Source organism: Ascaphus truei, chromosome 5, assembly GCF_040206685.1.
Source record: "Ascaphus truei isolate aAscTru1 chromosome 5, aAscTru1.hap1, whole genome shotgun sequence".
Lineage (NCBI taxonomy): Eukaryota > Metazoa > Chordata > Amphibia > Anura > Ascaphidae > Ascaphus > Ascaphus truei.
In genome coordinates, this window is record NC_134487.1 from 94,269,278 (window position 1) to 94,289,982 (window position 20,705).

Consider the following 20,705-nt stretch of genomic DNA (forward strand, 5'->3'; position numbering starts at 1 on the left):
GCATTGAGTTCTGTTCCACTGATGTGGATACCTACCGGTTTGATCTCCCTGCCCTGACTGAACCAGCAGGATACACTGGCTCCCCCTGGATTGTGAATCATCATTTGAAGGAGACTGGCTGCAGAAGATTGTCGAGCTGCTACCCCACAGACTTCTATAACAAGTACAGATTTATTACCAGCTAATATGGGCTGCATATTTAGACTTTGTTTATGACCTGTGGTTGCTATGCTCTATTGATGCCCCTCCTGCCACAGTTCTGATCCCCCTGCCCTGGTTTGTGGTACCCTGCATACACACATCTAGCACTTGTGTTTATGTTATAGTTGCACTTTTGATCCTCTGTGGTTGTAGTGTTGACAATTATCACTACACTAGTTGATATATTTTTTGACACATTGTTCCCTTATTAAGTGTTTCTGATGTGTTCACCACCTTCTGTGGTCAACTACTAACAACAGAGCTTATCTGTTTTAGGATTCCCTCCCCTTAACACTTTGGCTCCTTAGGCTCCTCCTCTCTGCTCTGTCACCACTGTGACATCACTGGTGGTGTCACTTAGGTTTTTAGCTCCAATTTTTTTTCCACATGTGGTGTGGTGTAGGGTATATCTGGGGTTGCTTGTCACTTGTTTATTTGCTCTTGAGAAAGGTCCCAGTGGGGACCGAAACGTTGAGTCAATAAATTTAACTGTTTTGCATATATGTGAGCCTGTCCCTTTTTTTCCTTTTCCTGTATCTTTTTGGACAGTATGCCCCCTTCCTTTACTCTTATTTTTTATTTTGTTTTGTGTGTGCCCTGTTTCTGACACACATATATATATATATAAATATATTTTAAAAAAAATTGGAGTAGTGCCTTAGGAAGCTTGATAAAGTTAAATCAGCTGTGTAAATCAGATAGAGTTAACAAGGCTATTGACCAAAGAATCCCCAAAAGGGCGAATTTGTGATAAAAACAACTGAAATCTATAGCAAAAATAAAAAATATGAAACCTCAAAAATAAAAAAATAAAATAAAAACCAGATGTCAGTTGAAATTTAAAAAAATGTACTTAGTCCACTGGAGTTTTGCTGCCCGTATATAAGGATCACCAAATCCCAAGGATATCTGCAGAAAACAAGAAGAAAAAACAGGCGCACTCCTAGTGTGATAAAGTATAAAACAGTATTTATGGGATTGTAAAATATAAAAAGCGCACTCACAAACAGAGTAAAAATAATAGCATTTATGAGATATACTCAATCGCCTTGAAGCTGTGAAGGGAATGTATCAGCCTGTCCTGTTGGTGCCACCTCTGGTGTATCCGTTGGTTCAGCAAGGTGCACTGGAGCCACCGCAGCCAGATGATGTAATAATCAGCAACACGGTCAGAGACTCCCTCCAGATACACCTCCCACAGCTCTCACTGCTCACCAGCAGGCAACTGCAAAACCGGAAGCAACAGCAGTCCCAAGCAAAATAGCAACAGCTCCAAGGTACTCTCTCCGTTCGTGCATGAATGTCAGCCACAAACTCGCCTCTTTGGGAAACGCCCTAAGCGTTTCGTCACTAAGGACTTCGTCAGGGGCTGAATTCAATGGTCAAAAGGGGTGTCCTTTATATCACCTTTACTGTTGTGATTGGCCAGTCCGGATGGTGGGCGGGTACTTTCAATTTCACAAATTTAACCCTGTTTCATTGCTGGACAACATTATACATGACAATCATAAAGCACTAGAGTCTAGTTTTAAGCAGTTTAAACATATTCCTAGTAACAAATGAAAACAAATAGCTAGATGAATGAACAACATACAAATAATAAATCTTAAAAGGACAGAGATGAAATATTGGATACATCCAAAAATAACCTATATATAGAAGTAAAAGAATAACACATTAAATAAGCACAGACAAATCTCATTGGAGCAACACACAAACATAATAAAAATCATAAGAGAAATGCATGACCTGTGAATAAAAAAAAAAAGGGGGGGGGGAAGTAAAATGAAAAAACGGGGGGAAAAGAGGGTTGAAGGGAGGTGGGAAATGGAACAGGGAATGGAAAAAGGGGAAAGGGGTGAAGGATAAAGGGGAGGGGAAAGAGAAATATGGAGAGGAAGGAATAACAATAAAATACATAATATAGGGGATAAAATAACATTTTTAGCCTACAGCACCTGGTATTCCCAGGCGGTCTCCCAATCCAAGTACTAACCAGGCCCAACCCTGCTTGGCTTCTGAGATCAGACAAGATCGGGCACATTCAGGGTGGTGTGGCCATAGGCAAATTATATACCAAATAATATACCAAATAATATATCATTAATAACCATTAGAATAATCATAGACTGGAGAAAGCAAAATCAGAGACTGAAAAAAACCTCAGGACCGATGGGGGCCACAACTCCCCAAACATGTACAAAAAACCTTTGTGTCAAAGTATGTGTTATCATAGGGATAGGCCTAATGTGTCTATACTATTAATTAATAATAATGATATTAATAATAAATGCACTTTCCACCTGTTATGTATTGTATTGTATTGTATGTCTTTATTTATATAGCGCCATTAATGTACATAGCGCTTCACAGCAGTAATACATGTGGTAATCCAATAAATAACAGATAATAAAAATAACAGATCATGGGATAATGTGAAAAAGAAAAAATGTGAACAAGCGCTAAAGACTAAAACACCAGTGTGACAAGTACAAAATATATATATAAAGGCTGCCTAGTAATACTGTCAGTACTAACAGAAAAAGTGAAAACAAAGAAAAACCTGGCGCCAAAAATTCATTAAATAATCCTGTACTACTCAGGGGATGAGCACACTTGCTTGACAGGCCATGTAGGGGAAAAAACACAAACAGACACAGATCATAGTGCAACACTGTAGGGTTAAAACAGGTCTACACTAATACACACACTGCACATATAACATAGAGACTCCTAGTGACTATAAAAACTATTTATTAAATAAAAAGAACTATGCCATAAAATGGTATGGACAAATGAGACCACCGCTGGTCATCCAGATGGGAAAAATCAGAGCCCTACTTACAAGCAGCAAGGCAAATACAGGCAATGCAACAAAGAGTCCTCCAGGTGCTGCTGATGTCTTTGCAGAGATGTGATTCCTGCTGTACTGTGACTCTCGTGCTGACCCTCCCTCCAGGGGTTAACAGGAACAGTGTCAGTGTTGGAGGCCCGCTCCAAGCAGCAAGGCAAATGTAGGCAATGCAACAAAGAGTCCTCCAGGTGCTGCTGATGTCTTTGCAGAGATGTGATTCCTGCTGCACTGTGACTCTCGTGCTGACCCTCCCTCCAGGGGTTAACAGGAACAGTGGCAGTGTTGGAGACCCGCTCGTGGGGCTCACAGCTCTACTCCACGTGAGGCTGCTCTCCTCACTTCCTCCTCCGGTTAAACAGGCTGTCTCAGAGAGTGCCCGTGCCCTTAAAGGGACAGTACTTAGCCCCTGAGGAAGTGGAGTAACATCCACGAAACGCGTAGGGCAGGTGACACAGTCACTTTGAGCTTGGTATTGGACTTTTTGGGACACTTGGTCACTTTTGAGCCCCATTGCAGCCGTTAGTTATTGGCATACAGGACGCTTGTACTGTCCCTTTAAGGGCACGGGCACTCTCTGAGACAGCCTGTGTAACCGGAGGAGGAAGTGAGGAGAGCAGCCTCACGTGGAGTAGAGCTGTGAGCCCCACGAGTGGGTCTCCAACACTGCCACTGTTCCTGTTAACCCCTGGAGGGAGGGTCAGCACGAGAGTCACAGTGCAGCAGGAATCACATCTCTGCAAAGACATCAGCAGCACCTGGAGGACTCTTTGTTGCATTGCCTGTATTTGCCTTGCTGCTTGTAAGTAGGGCTCTGATTTTTCCCATCTGGATGACCAGCGGTGGTCTCATTTGTCCATACCATTTTATGGCATAGTTCTTTTTATTTAATAAATAGTTTTTATAGTCACTAGGAGTCTCTATGTTATATGTGCAGTGTGTGTATTAGTGTAGACCTGTTTTAACCCTAAAGTGGTGCACTATGATCTGTGTCTGTTTGTGTTTTTCCCCTACATGGCCTGTCAAGCAAGTGTGCTCATCCCCTGAGGAGTACAGGATTATCCAATGAACTTTTGGCGCCAGATCATGGGATAAGTGCTTTAGACATTAAGGAAGAGGAGTCCCTGCTCCGAGGAGCTTACAGTCTAATTGGTAGGTAGGGAGAACGTACAGAGACAGTAGGAGGGAGTTCTGGTAAGTGCGTCTGCAGGGGGACAAGCTTTATGTGTCATGTGTTCAGAATAGCCACAAGTGCTATTCATATGCTTCTTTAAGCAAGTGTGTCTTAAGGTGGGTCTTAAAGGTGGATAAAGAGGGTGCAAGTCGGGTACTGAGGGGAAGGGCATTCCAGAGGTGAGGGGTAGTCAATGAAAAAGTTTTAAGGCGGGAGAGGGCTTTAGATACAAAGGGGTTAGAAAGAAGACATCCTTGAGAAGAACACAAGAGTCTGGATGGTGCATAACGAGAAATTAGGGCTGAGATGTAAGGAGGGGCAGAAGAGTATAAAGCTTTAAAAGTGAGGAGAAGAATGGAGTGTGAGATGCGGGATTTGATCGGAAGCCAGGAGAGGGATTTCATGAGGGGAGATGCTGAGACAGATCTAGGAAAGAGTAGAGTGATTCTGGCAGCAGCGTTAAGGATAGATTGTAGGGGAGACAGGTGATAGGCAGGAAAGCAGGAGGTTACAGTAATCAAGACGGGAGAGAATGAGGGCCTGAGTCAGAGTTTTAGCAGTCGAGCAACAGAGGAAAGGGTGTATCTTTGTTATATTGCGGAGGAAAAAGCGACAGGTTTTAGAAATATTTTGAATGTGAGGGGCAAATGTGAGAGAGGAGTCGAGTGTGACCCCAAGGCAGCGCTTGGGCTACTGGGTGAATGATCGTAGTTCCAACAGTAATGTGGAAGGAGGTAGTAGGGCCAGGTTTGGGAGGAAGTATGAGGAGCTCTGTTTTAGCCATGTTGAGTTTAAGGCGGCGGAGGTCCATCCAGGATGATATAGCAGAGCGACATTCAGAAACTTTGGTTTGTACAGCAGGTGTAAGGTCGGGTGTTGAGAAATATATTTGTGTGTCGTCAGCATAGAGGTGATAATTAAACCAAAAAGATGTTATTAGGTCACCTAGTGAGAGTGTATACAGAGAAAAGAGAAGAGGTCCCAGGACAGAGCCCTGGGGTACCCCCACAGAGAGATCAAAAGAGGAGGAGGAGGTGTTAGCAGAAGAGACACTGAAAGTACAATGGGAGAGGTAGGATGAGATCCAGGATAGAGCTTTGTTCCGAATGCCAAGAGTATGGAGAATGTGAAGGAGAATAGGGTGGTCCACGGTGTCAAATGCTGCAGAGAGGTCGAGTAATATGAGCAGAGTGTAATGGCCTCTGTCTTTGGCAGCATGGAGGTCGTCAGTTATTTTAGTGAGGGCTGTTTCCGTGGAGTAAGCAGTGCGGAAGCCAGATTGTAGAGGGTCTAGGAGAGAATAGGTGTTGAGAAAATGGAGCAAGCGAGAGAATACAAGACGTTCAAGGAGTTTAGAGGCAAAAGGCAGGAGGGAGACAGGCCGATAGTTAGAAAGACAGGTAGGGTCAAGCTTGCTGTTTTTGAGTAATGGTATGACTGTTGCATGTTTGAAGGAGGATGGAAAGGTTCCAGAGCAGAGGGAGGAGTTAAAAATGTGCGTGAGCGTAGGGATTATAGTAGGAGCAAAAGGTTTTAGGAGATGGGAGGGAATGGGATCATGAGGGCAAGTGGTAGAGGGAGAAGAGGCGATCAACAGCGACACATCCTCCTCTGAGACAGTGGAAAAAGAGTCAAGGAAGGCAGGAGGAGAGTTAGGAAGAGGTGTAGGATGGGAGGAAGAAACAGAGGGGATGTTCTGACGTATGGATTCCACCTTTTCCTTAAAATAGTCAGCAAAGTCCTGAGTGGAGATGGAGGAAGGAGAGGCAGCTGAGGGTGGTTTGAGTAGAGTATCAAAGACAGAGAACAGTCGGCGTGGGTTAGACTTGTGCATGTTGATTAGTGAAGAAAAGTAGGCTTGTTTAGCTTGCGAGAGGGCAGAGTTGAAACAGGATAGCATAAATTTGTAGTGAAGGAAGTCTGCGAGAGTATGAGATTTCCTCCAGAGGCATTCAGAGGAACGAGTGGAGGAACGCAGCATGCGCATGTGGGAATTCAACCAGAGTCTAGGGTTAAAAGGGCGAGTGCGGCAGAGAGAAAGCGGGGCATGTAGATCAAGAGAGGAGGACAAGGCAGAGTTGTAGATCCTGACCAGATTGTCAGGGTCTGTAGCAGAGCTTAGAGAGGAGAGGGAGGAGTGTAACGTGGACTCAAAGTCAGGTAAGTGAATAGAGCACAGGTTTCTGCAGAACCGGGGGGTAGATGGAGGTGGAGAAGGGGAGAAGCTAGATAGAGAGAATGAGACGAGGTGATGGTCAGAGAGAGGAAAAGGGGAAATGGAGAAATCAGAGTGAGAGAGAAGTTTTTAGTGAAAACCAGGTCTAAGTAGTGGCCATCCTTGTGGGTGCTGGCTGCAGTCCACTGTTGAAGGCCAAAAGAAGAGGTTAGAGAAAGGAAGCGGGAAGCCCAAGGGAGAGAGGGGTCATCAATGTGGCAATTGAAGTCCCCAAGGAGAAGAACAGGGGAGTCTGAGGAGAGAAAGAAAGAGAGCCAGGATTCAAAGTGAGAGAGAAAGGCAGAGGGGGGATGAGTAGAGGTAGGTGGGCGATAGATGACCACCACATGGACAGGGAGAGGAGAGAAGATCTGGACAGTGTGAACCTCAAAGGAGGGAAAGGCAAGAGAGGGGGGAATAGGAAGAGTTCGGTAACGGCAGAGAGAGGAGAGCAGGAGCCCCACACCTCCACCCCTGCCATCAGGGCGCGGAGTGTGGGAGAAGGAAAGGCTACCATAAGAGAGGGCAGCTTCCAGAGCAGAGTCAGACTGAGTGAGCCAGGTCTCAGTTATAGCAAAGAGAAGCAGGGAGTGGGAGAGAAAGAAGTCATGCACAGAGAGGAACTTGTTAGAGAGGGAGCGCGCATTCCAAAGGGCACAGGTGAAAGGGAGACAGGAGGGAGGGTGGCATGGGATGGGTATGAGGTTGGAGGGGTTAACACCAGAAGGAGTAGAAGTTGTATGTGGGAGGCGAGGACAAGAGCAAGTAGAAATAAGGCAGGGACCAGGATTGGGAGAGATATCCCAGAAGCAAGGAGGAGAAGCATGGATAGAAAGAGAATGTGTGCGGATGATTTATAGGGGTGTGTTTTAGTGCAGGGTGTATAGCTGTGTGGTGACAGAGGATGCAGGTAAGAAAGGAGTTCATGTGAACTGAGAAGTGGGGAAGAAAGGAGAGATGGAGATATATGAATAGAGTTAGAGACATAAGGAGACTGGTGGAAGGAAGTGCATAATTTGAAAATAAGTGAGGTTGCAGCAAATATAAAAAATAATGGCGGCATCACAGCAATAGTTAAGTGTTGAGATGTGCAGTCTTAGATAGATGATATCCTCTTTTCCAACGTAGATCAAAAGCAGGAATCAGAAGCAGTAGGTGATGTCCACTTTTCCACTTCTTTTTGAACTTCCTATTTAAACTTCATATTCTACTTGAAACATTTCTACTTAAAAGCATATCTGCTTACAAGCATGGCTGCTAGCAGCTATGGTTGTTAGGAGTTTACTTATTATTACATTACTTAGTTATGTCTATATGGGCCAAAGGAGCACCTATAGTAAAACCAACCAAACTGAGATGAGACAACTATCAATAAGGGGACAGGAAAACCCATCCAAACCAGACCTCAGAGACGTACCTCAAAACATGTTGGTACCATAACACTAAACAACAGTGCTAACATCAATATGATCATTCAATCCACACGGATGTAATGTACCTAGTACATACATCCAATATGTCTCACGTGTACATAATTTCTTAAATCTATCACCTCCCAATATAGTAGAAGGAATGGATTCAATACCCATAACTGACAAACAACATGGATTTTTATTATGTTTTCTAACGTAGTGTCGTGATAAACTGTGCATGGTAAATCCACGTATGACATTTCTCCTATGTTCTAGGAACCGTGTACCTAAAGTTCTTGATGTTCTACCAATATATTGGAGACCACATTCACATGATATAAGATATATCCCAAATGTACTTACTGTCGCGGCTGAGTTTATTCTAACATTTACCCGGTCTCGGCCACGACAGATACCGGGCGCGCGCCGATGTGTCCCGTGCGCGCGCCGGATCCTCGGAGGATTGGTCCTCCGATCGGGGCTTCCCCCTCCCCTCTCCGGGTCCGCCGGGTCCCCCGGAGCCCCCCACTGCCATCCCCCACATTACAGCAACCCAGGGCTCCCTCGGGGATCCCTGGGTACGCGCGCCATGCGCGCACGCTCCCGATGAAGCGTGACCGCGCATCGATGACGCGCGGCACGCCGAGGGAAAAAAACAAGTAAGTCCCGGCTTGCGGCTCTAGCCAGGTGAGAATTAAGTGTGTCGCCACTGTAGGCAATCGATGTAATCATTAACCTTAGAAATTATACCATTTGAAAATGATGTAAATGCATCTTTTTATTTATGTGTCTACAGGTAATGCAACGATTCCTATCACATGAAAAATTGCCCCTATCTCACATTTTGGTATTTTTATTTCTGTTTTCATTACAAAAGTTGGTAGTAGAATCCTTCAGCCTACTGGGGGCAATGATGGTCTTTAGAGATCTTGCTTTTTTTTTAAATTATGGGTACATGAACAGGCATCAGAGGCCCAATAATCGGATCACTTCGAATAATTCCCCAATGTTTCTTAAACACATTTTTTATACTGTAAGCTGAATGATTGCACTGAGTAATAAATGTGGGAGTGGACTGATAACTTGTTTTCGCATTTTTTCGCGACATAGTTTTTGTCTTGGAATTCATCAGTAGGTCAACCCGATCTGATGTTTCAGCATCCTTAAATGCTTGTTCAACTATTTGCATATTATAGCCTTTCTCCTGGAATTTATCCATCAAGAAATGACCTTGATGTTTAAAGTCCAGGTCCCTCGAGCAATTGCGCCGTACTCTGTAGAACTGGCTCTTAGGCACATTATTGAGCCATTTTTAGTAGTGATTACTACTATATTCGAGAAAGCTGTTTGCTGACACTGGTTTAAAATGAGTTTTGCTTTGAATTGTCATATCACTCATATCAATAAACAAATTAAGATCTAGGAATGTAATTGCATCCTGGCTGATGATGTGTTTAAATTTAAGTCCCATCAAATTATCATTGAAAGAAGTAAGTATGTGATCTAATACGTGACTCTCCCCATCCCAAATAATAAGGATATCATCAATGAAGCGACCATAGAATACCAAGCCCGCCCCAGCCGCGCGTTCCCCCAAACATGGATGTCCTCCCACAACCCCATGAAGAGGTTGGCAAAACTGGGAGCAAACTTGGTACCATGGCCGTTCCACACACCTGTAAATAAAATGTGTTGTCAAAAAGAAAATAATTGTGACATAAAATAAATCTAATGCAGGATAGAATAAACTCACGTTGTGCCGGGTGTAGTGATGTGTCTTTAGTAAGAAAGTATTCAATAGCCTTAACCCCCTTATCGTTATATATAGAAGTATATGTGGGGGGGGGGGCGTGCCGATGACATCATCCAGGACGGAAGGGTAAGAGGAGAGCTCAAGAGACCCGCATGGATAAAACGAATATAAAACAGATTTACCCCGAAAATCAAGGCACCAAAATACATTGATCCGACCCCTAAGCAAGCAGGGATGTCCCACAAAACAAAAAACCAACCCGGACAGGGAGTTTCAAAGTACTTTACCCCGTGTAAGCAGGGCACTGATACCGGCACAAAGAAACAAGATGGCGCCTCCCCGCCCGGTGCACGAGGTGCCAAGCCTGCAACACCAGACCGAGAGCGCCCAGCCGAAACACTGGTCATAGAGCAGGGGATTACAAAGGCATACTTGGAGGAGCTCCACAGTAAACTATACCGATCCCTGCAGTCAGACTTAAGGGAGGCGGTCGATGAGCTAAAACGGGACATAACAGGGCTAATAAAGCGAACCACATCCCTGGAGGCCAGACTGGAGGAGGCCCTAACGAACCAAAAGGAAGCGGACGATGAAATCACCCGACTGGGAGCGGAGGTGAACTTTCTAAAGGACGGCCTCGAGGACCAAGAGAACCGGGACCGCCGCCAGAATATCAGACTGCGCGGGGTCCCGGAGGAGGTCCTCCCTAACCAGCTTCGAGGCTACCTTAAAGAACTCTTCACAACCGTGTGTGAGGACTTGGAGGTGTTACGCCGGTGCTGCCCGCAGACCAGACCCGTCCCCTGTGCTGAGGTGGGACGTAGGGATACACGCACCCACAGCAAAGGAAGCGTGTCCGGAGTGTGGTGTTATTGTTGCCAGGCCAGGTATAGTAGTCAAGACAATACTTGCCGGTACCGGTAGTAGAGAAGGAGTGGTTATTGCCTTTGCCAAGACCAGGGATGCCAGAAGTCACGAAGTCCAAGTAGAGCCAAAATCGAGAGCCAGAGGGGGTAGTCGTCCAATCCGCGTCAATATCTGAGGAGTCACTGAGAGAATAGTCAAATGCTTCCATACAGAACTATGTCGAGCGACGAGTGATGGGAAGCACAGGCATAATAAAGCTGGGCAGGCCAATGGGAAAAGGGGGCAGGCCTGGAGGACTGCAAGGAGTCCTCCCTGATAGGAGAGAGGTGTTACAGCCCAGCTGAGTGTAATCATTGCTTTGCATTGAACTGTGTGATGCTTGGGGGCGACGTCTCACTGCAGAAGCAGAGGTTAAAAGTGCTCTGTTAGGCGTGTGCTCTGAAAGCTGAGAATGCATGCACATAACGTCTGAGGCTGACATGCGTGCAGGAGGGCGTGGACGCGCCCGGCGCTGAGTAGAGGAATCGCCGAGGGGAGTGATCCCGCGACGGCGGCAGGGGCGAGGGGCCATGGAGGGCGGTAAGGCAGGCTTGTTTTGTGTGTGCAGGGGCTCCCTGCGGAGAGGGAGTGCTTTGTGTGGGAAGCGAGGAGAACGCCGATTCCTGACAGGAGGAGAGCGAATTAGAAATTGATCGAGCTCACCGTGCACTTGGCCCGAGGTCAGAGGACCCTAATAGGAGGAGGGACGTGATCGTCCGTTTGCATAGTTATACGGCCTAAGAAAAAATCATGAACGCCTGTCGGGAGAAGGACCCCATACAACACCAAGGGGAGGCCTTCCAAGTCTATACAGACTTATTCAAGAAAACGGTGGACCGACGCAAAGGATTACGCCCTTTAACTTTGCTGCTGCGCGAGAAGGGAATAAAGTACAAATGGGGGTTCCCTTTTAAACTGACTATCCACCACAAGGGAAAATTCTTCACTATAAGATATCCCGAGGACATGACCCCGCTGGCCCGAGCTCTTGGATTAACCCCCCCCTGCTTCCTGGGATGCTGAAGAACACCTCCCCCAGAACCGGGATCCTGAAGGCCCTCCAGTGAGAGCATCGGAATGACTCGCGGGACAACGACACCCGAACCCGAAGTAGCAGCCCCAGTGAAACGCTGCATCTCCGCGGATGTGGAGACACCAGATGCTCCAGACCTGCCTTTGAGGAAACCCCCCAGAGGAAAAGAGAAAAACCCCAAGGCACTTACCCGAGACGACGGCTACCGTAACACTGCGCGACCAACGGCTCCTGCACACCGATACCGGCGGTCAACGAAAATCTCGCGAGATCGTGACCCACCTCTTCCTTGCTCGGAGCGCCGGCCTTACCTCCCAGGAACAGAGGGAGGGAGGCCACTTCGCCCCCTTTTCTTTCCACGCCTGCAAGGTCAGAGGCTGGTGTCAGCCATGTAGCCGTTGACCCGACAACGACGTAGCCTCGGGACCATTGGAATCCCGCGGGAACCACCCTCGCCCTGAACTCGGAATCATATGGGACACAGACCGAAAGTGCACATCAGACGGGTCTGTAACCCAGTTTAGTTAAAAGGCCAAGTTGAACAACGGCGGTTAGTCCCAGTTAAAGTTATGAGGCCTAATTGTTAGAAATCCAGCTGACTATCAATGCTGTTATGCTTTAAATAAAAGTTAATTGACAAATCAGTCCCCATCACTTCCCCCTCCTCCTTCCCCTCCCCCCTACCCTCACCCCCCCCTGCCCCTCACTATAGGCCATATACTAAAAGCTAAATTGGTCAGAACTAGAAAATACAAAAGGTTATATTGTATGCAAAACGAGGGTGTAATATATATGATCCCTATCCCCCTCTCTCTCACCTAGCCCTCCCTACGCCCCCACACCCCATACCCCCTGTCCCCCCATCTAGGTCCCCCCCATCCCACCCTATCCCCTCCTCCCTGCCTTCCCATCCATGCCCCTCCAAACGGTCTATTGATCTGAAGCCCTAAAGGAAAACTGCTTCCCCGTTCAAAGGGAGGAAAAACTGGGTTAGACAACACAGTGAAAGCATGTAAATGTATATGAGATGCTAGACAAAAGGGATACAGTATGTTATTGACTCCCACATCTCCCCCCCTCCCTTCCTGGCCCCCCTTCACCCCTCTTCCCCCTATTCTCCCCTTTGTCCTCATCCCCCTACTCCTCTGTAGAGTAGCGGCAGCCTTAAAAGAGACACGGTTTCTTGAATTAAAGGTAGCCATGATTACATGATTTATTGCGGAAAAATACACAATTATGACTGTATATATCAAACAAAATGTACCATGTATATGCCTCCCTCCTACCCCCCCTACCCTACCCTGCCACCACCCCCCCCCTCCACTCCGGCATGCTAAATAAAGGTCCTCACGAAGGGCATATAAGGGTGTACTGTAAACAAAATGCAGGTGCAACATATAGGCACCTGGTCTTCCCTTTCCCACTCCCCCCCTTCCCACCCTCCCCCCCCTTTCCACCCTCCCTCCCTCCCACCCTCCCCCCCTTACCACCCTCCCCCTCCCTCCCTCCCTTCCCCCCCTCCTTCTTTGGATGCCTCCCCTATCACCCTTCTAATGGTATAAGGGTCTTAAGCCTTAAAGAAACACTGCTTCCCTGTTCAGAGGTGGGAACAACTCGACGTGACAATACAGTGAAAGCATGCAACTTTATATTGGAGGCTGGACAAATGTATTATATCTAGGAGTTCCATTGCCCTCCCCTCCCCCCCATTCCCGTGCCCAACGACCCCTGTCCCCCCCTCCTCCCCCCCTCTCCCTTCCTCCCTCCCCCTTACCCCCCTCCTCCCCCCCTCCCCTCCCATCCCCCCCCTCCGCCCCCCCTCCCCTCTCTCCCTCTCCCCCCCCCCAGCCTCCTAGTCTTGGATAGAGTAACGGAAGCCGTAAAGACATTTTGCCCTTTGGGGTAAAGGTAGCCATGTCTGTGTGCCAGGCTGCAAAAGAAGTACATAACGCCAAAGGTATATACTAGACAAATGAACCATGTATATGTTCCCCACTTGTCTATCCCCCCTCCCCCTCCCACCCCCCTCCCCCCCACTCCCCCCCCCAGTCCCCTCCTCCCCCCCACCGCTCCTCTCCCCCCTCCCCCTCCCCCCTACTCCCCGCTCCTCCCCCCCTCCCAGACCCCTACTCCTGGATTGAATAACGGAAGCTTTAAGGACATACAGTACCGCCCCTCGGTGCAAATGCAGTCTTGTTTATATGCCAAAACTGCAGTAGAAGAACACAACGCTAAATGATTACACTAAACAACTGTGCTCTGTATATGTTTCCTCTAATCCATCTCCCCCCCGCTCTTCACCTATTGACAACCTCAAGGGGCAAATCAAGATAGCTGAAGGGCCCAAAGAAACTCTGAGCCCTTTTTGAAGGCTACTTTCTCTTACGAGGCTGTGACTAAGGAAAATGTACAAAGTAATATATGTTGAATGTTCCCCCATGAGGGTAATGTGCAAATCAGGAATGTCTAAATGGGCCTATCACATGCCAAATAAATGCTGTCGAAAGAACACCTCCCCCCTCCCTCCTACCTACCCCTCTCCCTAGGTCCCCCCCCCCACTCCCTCCACACGGACATAGAACCCCCCAGGGGATCAATTTGTATCCATAGAGGATAGCCTAGATTTCCTAGGACAGGCCATAGGAATAACACAATACCCCATCAAGCCAGCCCAACCATACTATATAGGCCAGGTACCTGACCGTAACAGGTCTGCCTAGGCTGTAAGAAAAGAAAACAATCGTATGGGACGAAGGCGCAATCCTGTCCCCACTCCCTGGCGGCCTACCTCCCCCCCTCCCTACCCATCCCCCCAACTTGCCCCGCCCATCCAATGCCCCCACCTAGCTAATAGAGGACTTTTAAGCTAAAGAAGGGTAAAGTGAGCTGGAAACTGGATACCGGGCCTACCTAATTTTAAGACCCCCATTATACGAACGCCACCCCTGCACTTCTCCCCTTCCTATAGGAAAATAAATGGGAAAAGCGGGTAAACGTGGAACTATAGGGTCTCGACCTCGCCCATTCCGGACGGTTACCGCCACCGGACCCATCCCCCAAGGGTCCTATACCCGACAAACCGACTACTAGTTATGTCGGTCTTGATCCATTAAAACCACACCAAGGTCTACTTTCACCTCTTTCTGCTACCTGCTGACACTATCCCAGCAGGCCCCCCGCCCCCCTCACCCCCCCCCCCCTCACACCCTGGTCAACCAAGGCCTACAAAAGACGAAAGCATCACTTGACCGCACTGACCCTAGCGCGAAGGGGCAGGCCCTAAAACCTGACACAAACAAGGGAGGTTATGGATAAGCAAGGACCAATTAAACTAGTATCCCTTAATGTAAAGGGACTGCAGAATAATAGGAAAAGAAGGCTGGCCCTTCAAGAATTAAAAAAGCTCAATGGTGATATTGTCATTCTCCAGGAGACGCACTTTACAGCGCAGGAGCCGCCCAAAACGTTCCAAAATATATTCCCTATGAGTTACTACGCATCATTTAGTAGTAAAAAAACAGGGTGTAGCCATTTTGATCCGGCAGGGCACCCCTTTCAATTTAACAAAAGTCACAACTGACCCAGAGGGTAGATTCATTGTGGTGTATGGCTCACTAGCAGGATCCGCGATCGCCCTGATTAACCTCTATGCCCCCAATGAGAATCAGTCGATTTTTCTGAAAAAAGTACTAGAGGAGATTGACCCGGATTGACCTAGGATCATCCCTGATACTAGGAGGAGACCTGAATATGGTACTCAACCCAGCAGAGGACAAGTCATCCGTACCAGGACATTCGCACTCGCCCCAAGCAGTAAGATTGGGGAAAAACTTTAGGGATATAATAAAGGAATTCTCTTTGGTAGACATTTGGAGAGCACAGCATCAGGGACAAAGAGATTACAGTTTCTTCTCGGCCCCTCACCAGACCTATTCTCGTATTGACTATTTCCTTGCTACCAAGAACTTTCTAGAAGCAACAACCAACACAGATATAGGCCCAATTACGTGGTCAGATCACACCCCTATCTCCCTGAACCTCACGGCTCCATTTGTAAAAACATTCACTTATAGCTGGAAGCTAAACGACTCTCTCCTAAACAACAAAGAGATAGAAAGAGAAGTCAAACGAGCCCTTAAGGACTATTTTAGACTAAACCTGGGTACGGTGGAATCCCCAGCTATTCTATGGGAAGCCCACAAAGCGGCTATCAGGGGCCAACTTATCTCGATAGCATCATATAGGAAAAAAGCCAAGGCAAAACTAACTAAAGAACTCACTGAGAAAATTATACAATTTGAGCAACAGCATAAATCAAACCCATCCAGGAAAATTTATAAGTTATTGACAGCCGCTAGAACCAAACTAAAGGACATACAATTAGATAATGTAGAAAAGGCCCTGAAATGGACGGGCCAGAGGTATTATGACAAAGGGAATAAAGCCGACAGACTTCTTGCGAGCAAGTTAAGAGGCATACAAAAAAGATCACAGATCACAGCGATCAAGAATAGGTCTGGTGAGATAGTCTATAATAAGAAAAAAATAGCGGAGGAATTTACCAAATTCTACACCAAATTATACAATCTGAGAACTGACTCCGCTATTCCAAACTCAACCGCAGAAGCATCAATAATAGATTACCTTGCCGATTGTAATCTCCCCTCCCTAACAGAGGAGGAGAATGATAGTCTGAATGGTAAAATAACAGTAGAAGAACTGACAGCGGCAGTAAAAGCATCTAAATCCTCCAAAGCGCCGAGACCTGACGGCTATACAAATTCCTACTACAAGAAGTTCCTGCCCATACTGTCACCCCACCTACTAGACCTATTCAACTCCTTTATGGAGGGGAACCCAATCCCAAGCTCTATGACTTCAGCTAATTTAGCAATAATTCATAAGGACGGGAAGGACCCGACCCAGTGCGGACGTTACAGGCCCATATCTCTCCTGAACAATGACTTGAAGCTATATAGTAAGATACTCGCGAACAGGCTGAACCCTATCCTACCTAGACTCATTCACTCAGACCAAGTTGGGTTTGTCTCGGGGCGTCAAGCCGCGGATAATACGCGCAAAATAATAAACATAGTTGACCACGTCCATATGACCAAAACAGGGGCGATGATATTGAGCCTAGATGCAGAGAAGGCATTCGATAGGATAGACTGGTTATTCCTAGATATCGCCTTGAAAAAATTTGGCTTTAAAGACAAGTTCCTGGAAGGGGTCCGGGGCTCTCTACCAGAACCCTTCTGCCACGGTCAAACTCCCAGGTGGAACGGGCGAGAGATTTCAAATTAAAAATGGCACAAGGCAGGGGTGTCCCCTATCGCCTCTCCTCTTTGCCCTCACGATTGAACCACTTGCGACCAAAATTCGGAACAATATAAACATTCAGGGCGTTGAGATAGGTGGGACAAATTATAAAATATCCCTATTCGCTGATGATATTATTTTGTGTCTGACCAGACCCCAAACTTCTCTTCCGAACCTTCAAAGAGAACTGGCGGACTTTGGTAAAGTCACTGGGTACAAAATAAACAGTGGAAAATCAGAGGCCCTAAATATCAGCCTACCAGACGCGGAAGTGAAATTACTCAAACTAAATTTTAATAACCAGTGGTGTCCTTCATATATTAAATATTTGGGGGTAAATATATCAAGGCACTACAGAGCTCTATACTAAGATAACTACCCAGCGCTCTGGGAAACGATTAAGAAAGACTTGGAACAGTGGCAAGGTTACCAGATATCATGGATTGGGAGAATGACTTCCGTTAAGATGAACATACTCCCTAGACTTTTATACTACTTTCATACACTCCCAGTCCATGTACCTGGCACTGAACTAAAGAGCATATAGAACAGATTGTTTAACTTTATTTGGCAGGGCAAAAGGCCCAGAGTAGCAAGATCGGTCCTGTTGGCACCAAGAGGAAGGGGGGGTATGGCCGTCCCAGATATACACAAATACTACATAGCAGCACAATTGAAACAAGCTATTATGTGGAACGCCGACCCAGCCAAACATTGCTGGATCGATATAGAATCTAAGTATGCCAGAATGCCTTCTCTGCAGGCCTGTCTGTGAAGTATGGACAGGGGAGATAGGCAAGCACATAATCTAAAACTACAAGCGTCTCTACTTACCTGGGAAATATGGTCTAAACACAAGACCAGATTCGGCCTGTATTCAGCTAATCCACAACTCACGCCCCTATCTAATAATCCAAAATTCCCCTGGGATGCAGATCTCAGGTGTACGAAAGATTAAAAGCAAGGGGGGTCGGGACGATCGCGGATCTTCTAAGTTTTGACACGTTCCTGAGCTACCAAGAAGTTCGAGCCAAATATAAGATTAGGGAACTGGACACATTCAAATATCTACAAATCCGGCACTTTGCCCAAAAGTTATGCCCAGCCCCAGAGTTCCCTTCTCTTACCAAATTCGAGCGACTCTGTAAAGCAAACACCTACCAAAAGGGACTAATCTCCGATATATATGCCATGCTAGAAAATTCAGCGGCCCACCAAGACCATGATTATATGCTCAAATGGGCAGCAGATTTGAATATTACAATAGAAAGAGAGATTTGGGAGGAAATTTGGCTGGCAGCCTCAGGAACGTCTCTATGCACCACAACGAAGGAGAACATTTATAAAATTCTCTGTCACTGTCACTTCTATCACTTACCCCAGCGAGATTGAGCCAGATCTATCCTCTGGCGTCGGACCTATGTTGGAGAGGCTGCGGACTTAGAGGGGACATGGCCCACATCTGGTGGACCTGTCCGGAAATTGTTAAGTACTGGGCAAAGGTCCAAAATTTGATAAAAGAGATCACAGACCTAGAATTACATATAGAACCGCTGACCTTCCTACTTGCAAGGCCAATACCCGGTATTGGCCGGGCAACTAGGAAATTAATCTCCCATATTTTAACTGCGGCCAGATGTGAGATAGCAGCTTCCTGGAAGAGACAAACCACCCCATCTAAAAGGTCCATTAAAAAAAGGGTCAGTGAAGTGATGCTAATGGAGAAGCTGACGGCAATGCTCAGGCAAAAGCTTATTGCATTTGACAAGATATGGGAGCCCTGGTCACTCTTCACAAGATGAGGGCCCCGGTAGGTAGATACCACTTAAGGGAGCAAACTAGGCCCCCCCGAAACCCGGACTCAGCCCCCTGGGATCAAAGGTCCCAGAAACGCGGCCTCCAGGATGTGAACTCCCCCCTCCTTTCCTTCCCCCCCTCCCGGCCCCTCTGTCCTCACTCTCTGAGGACCCCCTTTTCTAGGACAATCAAGGTTGCCCTTTCTTTACCCCGGAAAAAGTTAAAATGTTTATGTATTAGGCTGTGAAATGTACCTGTTAATCACCTGTTGTATCAATGCCTAATAAAACTATTTGAAAAAAAAAAAGAAGTATATAGTGAACTCACATCACACGTGGCCCAACAAAATGTGTCCTTGCAGGCAATGCTGGAGGTGGAATCAATGACATGCAAGGTGTCCCTAATGTGTGATCTCAGTTGTTGTACATATGGTTGTAAATAATAATCCACATACTGAGACACACTTGAAGTCATTGAACTCACCCCCGATATTATAGGCCTACCTGGAGTATTGACGATACCCTGGGGAAATTTTGGTAGGTGATAGAAAATTGGTGTTCGAGGGTGTTTAATAAATAGAAAATTCTGTTCTGCCTTAGTAATAATACCCTCACCCTGTGCTTTCTGAAGAAGAGAGAAGTATTCCAACTGATATATTTTAACTGGATCATCAGCCAGGACTTGATACGATGAATTGTCCCGCAGGAGGTGGTCAGCCTCCAATAGGTAATCACCACGATCCTGCAGGACAATTGCACCCCCTTTGTCCGCCTGTCTCACAATAAGTTCAGAATTAGTCTTAATACTATTTAGTGCTTGTTCTTCCTCATTTGTGAGGTTCTTGTGAATATGTTTTGTAGTATTTTGACACAACTGCTCAAGGTCCTTCAAAACTAAAGTGTAGAAAGTATCAATGAAATTGCCTTTTGACTGATATGGAAAGTATACAGATTTAGGTGTAAATGGTGAATGTTTGAACTCCAACTTGAGTTGCACAAGGATATCGTCAATCTTCCAGGCAGGCCTATAATATCGGGGGTGGGTTCCATGACTTCAAGTGTGTCTCAGTATGTGGATTATTATTTACAACCATATGTACTACAACTGAGATCACACATTAGGGACACCTTGCATGTCATTGATTCCACCTCCAGCATTGCCTGGAAGGACACATTTTGTTGGGCCACGTGTGATGTGAGTTTACTATATACTTTTAGAAGATAACGATAAGGGGGTTAAGGCTATTGAATACTTTCTTACTAAAGACACATCACTACACCCGGCACAACGTGAGTTTATTCTATCCTGCATTAGATTTATTTTATGTCACAATTATTTTCTTTTTGACAACACATTTTATGTACAGGTGTGTGGAACGGCCATGGGTACCAAGTTTGCTCCCAGTTTTGCCAACCTCTTCATGGGGTTGTGGGAGGACCTCCATGTTTGGGGGAACGTGCGGCTGGTGGCGGGCTTGGTATTCTATGGTCGCTTCATTGATGATATCCTTATTATTTGGGATGGGGAGAGTCACGTATTAGATCACATACTTACTTCTTTCAATGATAATTTGATGGGACTTAAATTTACACACATCATCAGCCAGGATGCGATTACATTCCTAGATTTTGATTTGTTTATTGATGTGAGTGATATGACAATTCAAAGCAAAACTCATTTTAAACCAGTGTCAGTAAACAGCTTTCTCGAATATAGTAGTAATCACTACAAAAAATGGCTCGATAATGTGCCTAAGAGCCAGTTCTACAGAGTACAGCGCAATTGCTCGAGGGACCTGGACTTTAAACATCAAGGTCATTTCTTGATGGATAAATTCCAGGAGAAAGGCTATAATATGCAAATAGTTGAACAAGCATTTAAGGATGCTGAAACATCAGATCGGGTTGACCTACTGATGAATTCCAAGACAAAAACTATGTCGCGAAAAAATGTGAAAACAAGTTATCAGTCCACTCCCACATTTATTACTCAGTACAATCATTCAGCTTACAGTATAAAAAATGTGTTTAAGAAACATTGG

The 20,705-nt window shown here is 46.2% G+C and overlaps 1 protein-coding gene and 1 pseudogene across 1 annotated transcript in view; both read right to left on the bottom strand.

Annotated features, from left to right (window-relative positions):
* The window catches only part of TRHDE (thyrotropin releasing hormone degrading enzyme), a 930,657-nt gene that overhangs the window by 257,913 nt on the left and 652,039 nt on the right, over positions 1-20,705 (bottom strand). The gene's annotated exons all lie outside the window — the stretch shown is intronic.
* LOC142496346 (5S ribosomal RNA) lies at positions 2,148-2,267 on the bottom strand (annotated as a pseudogene).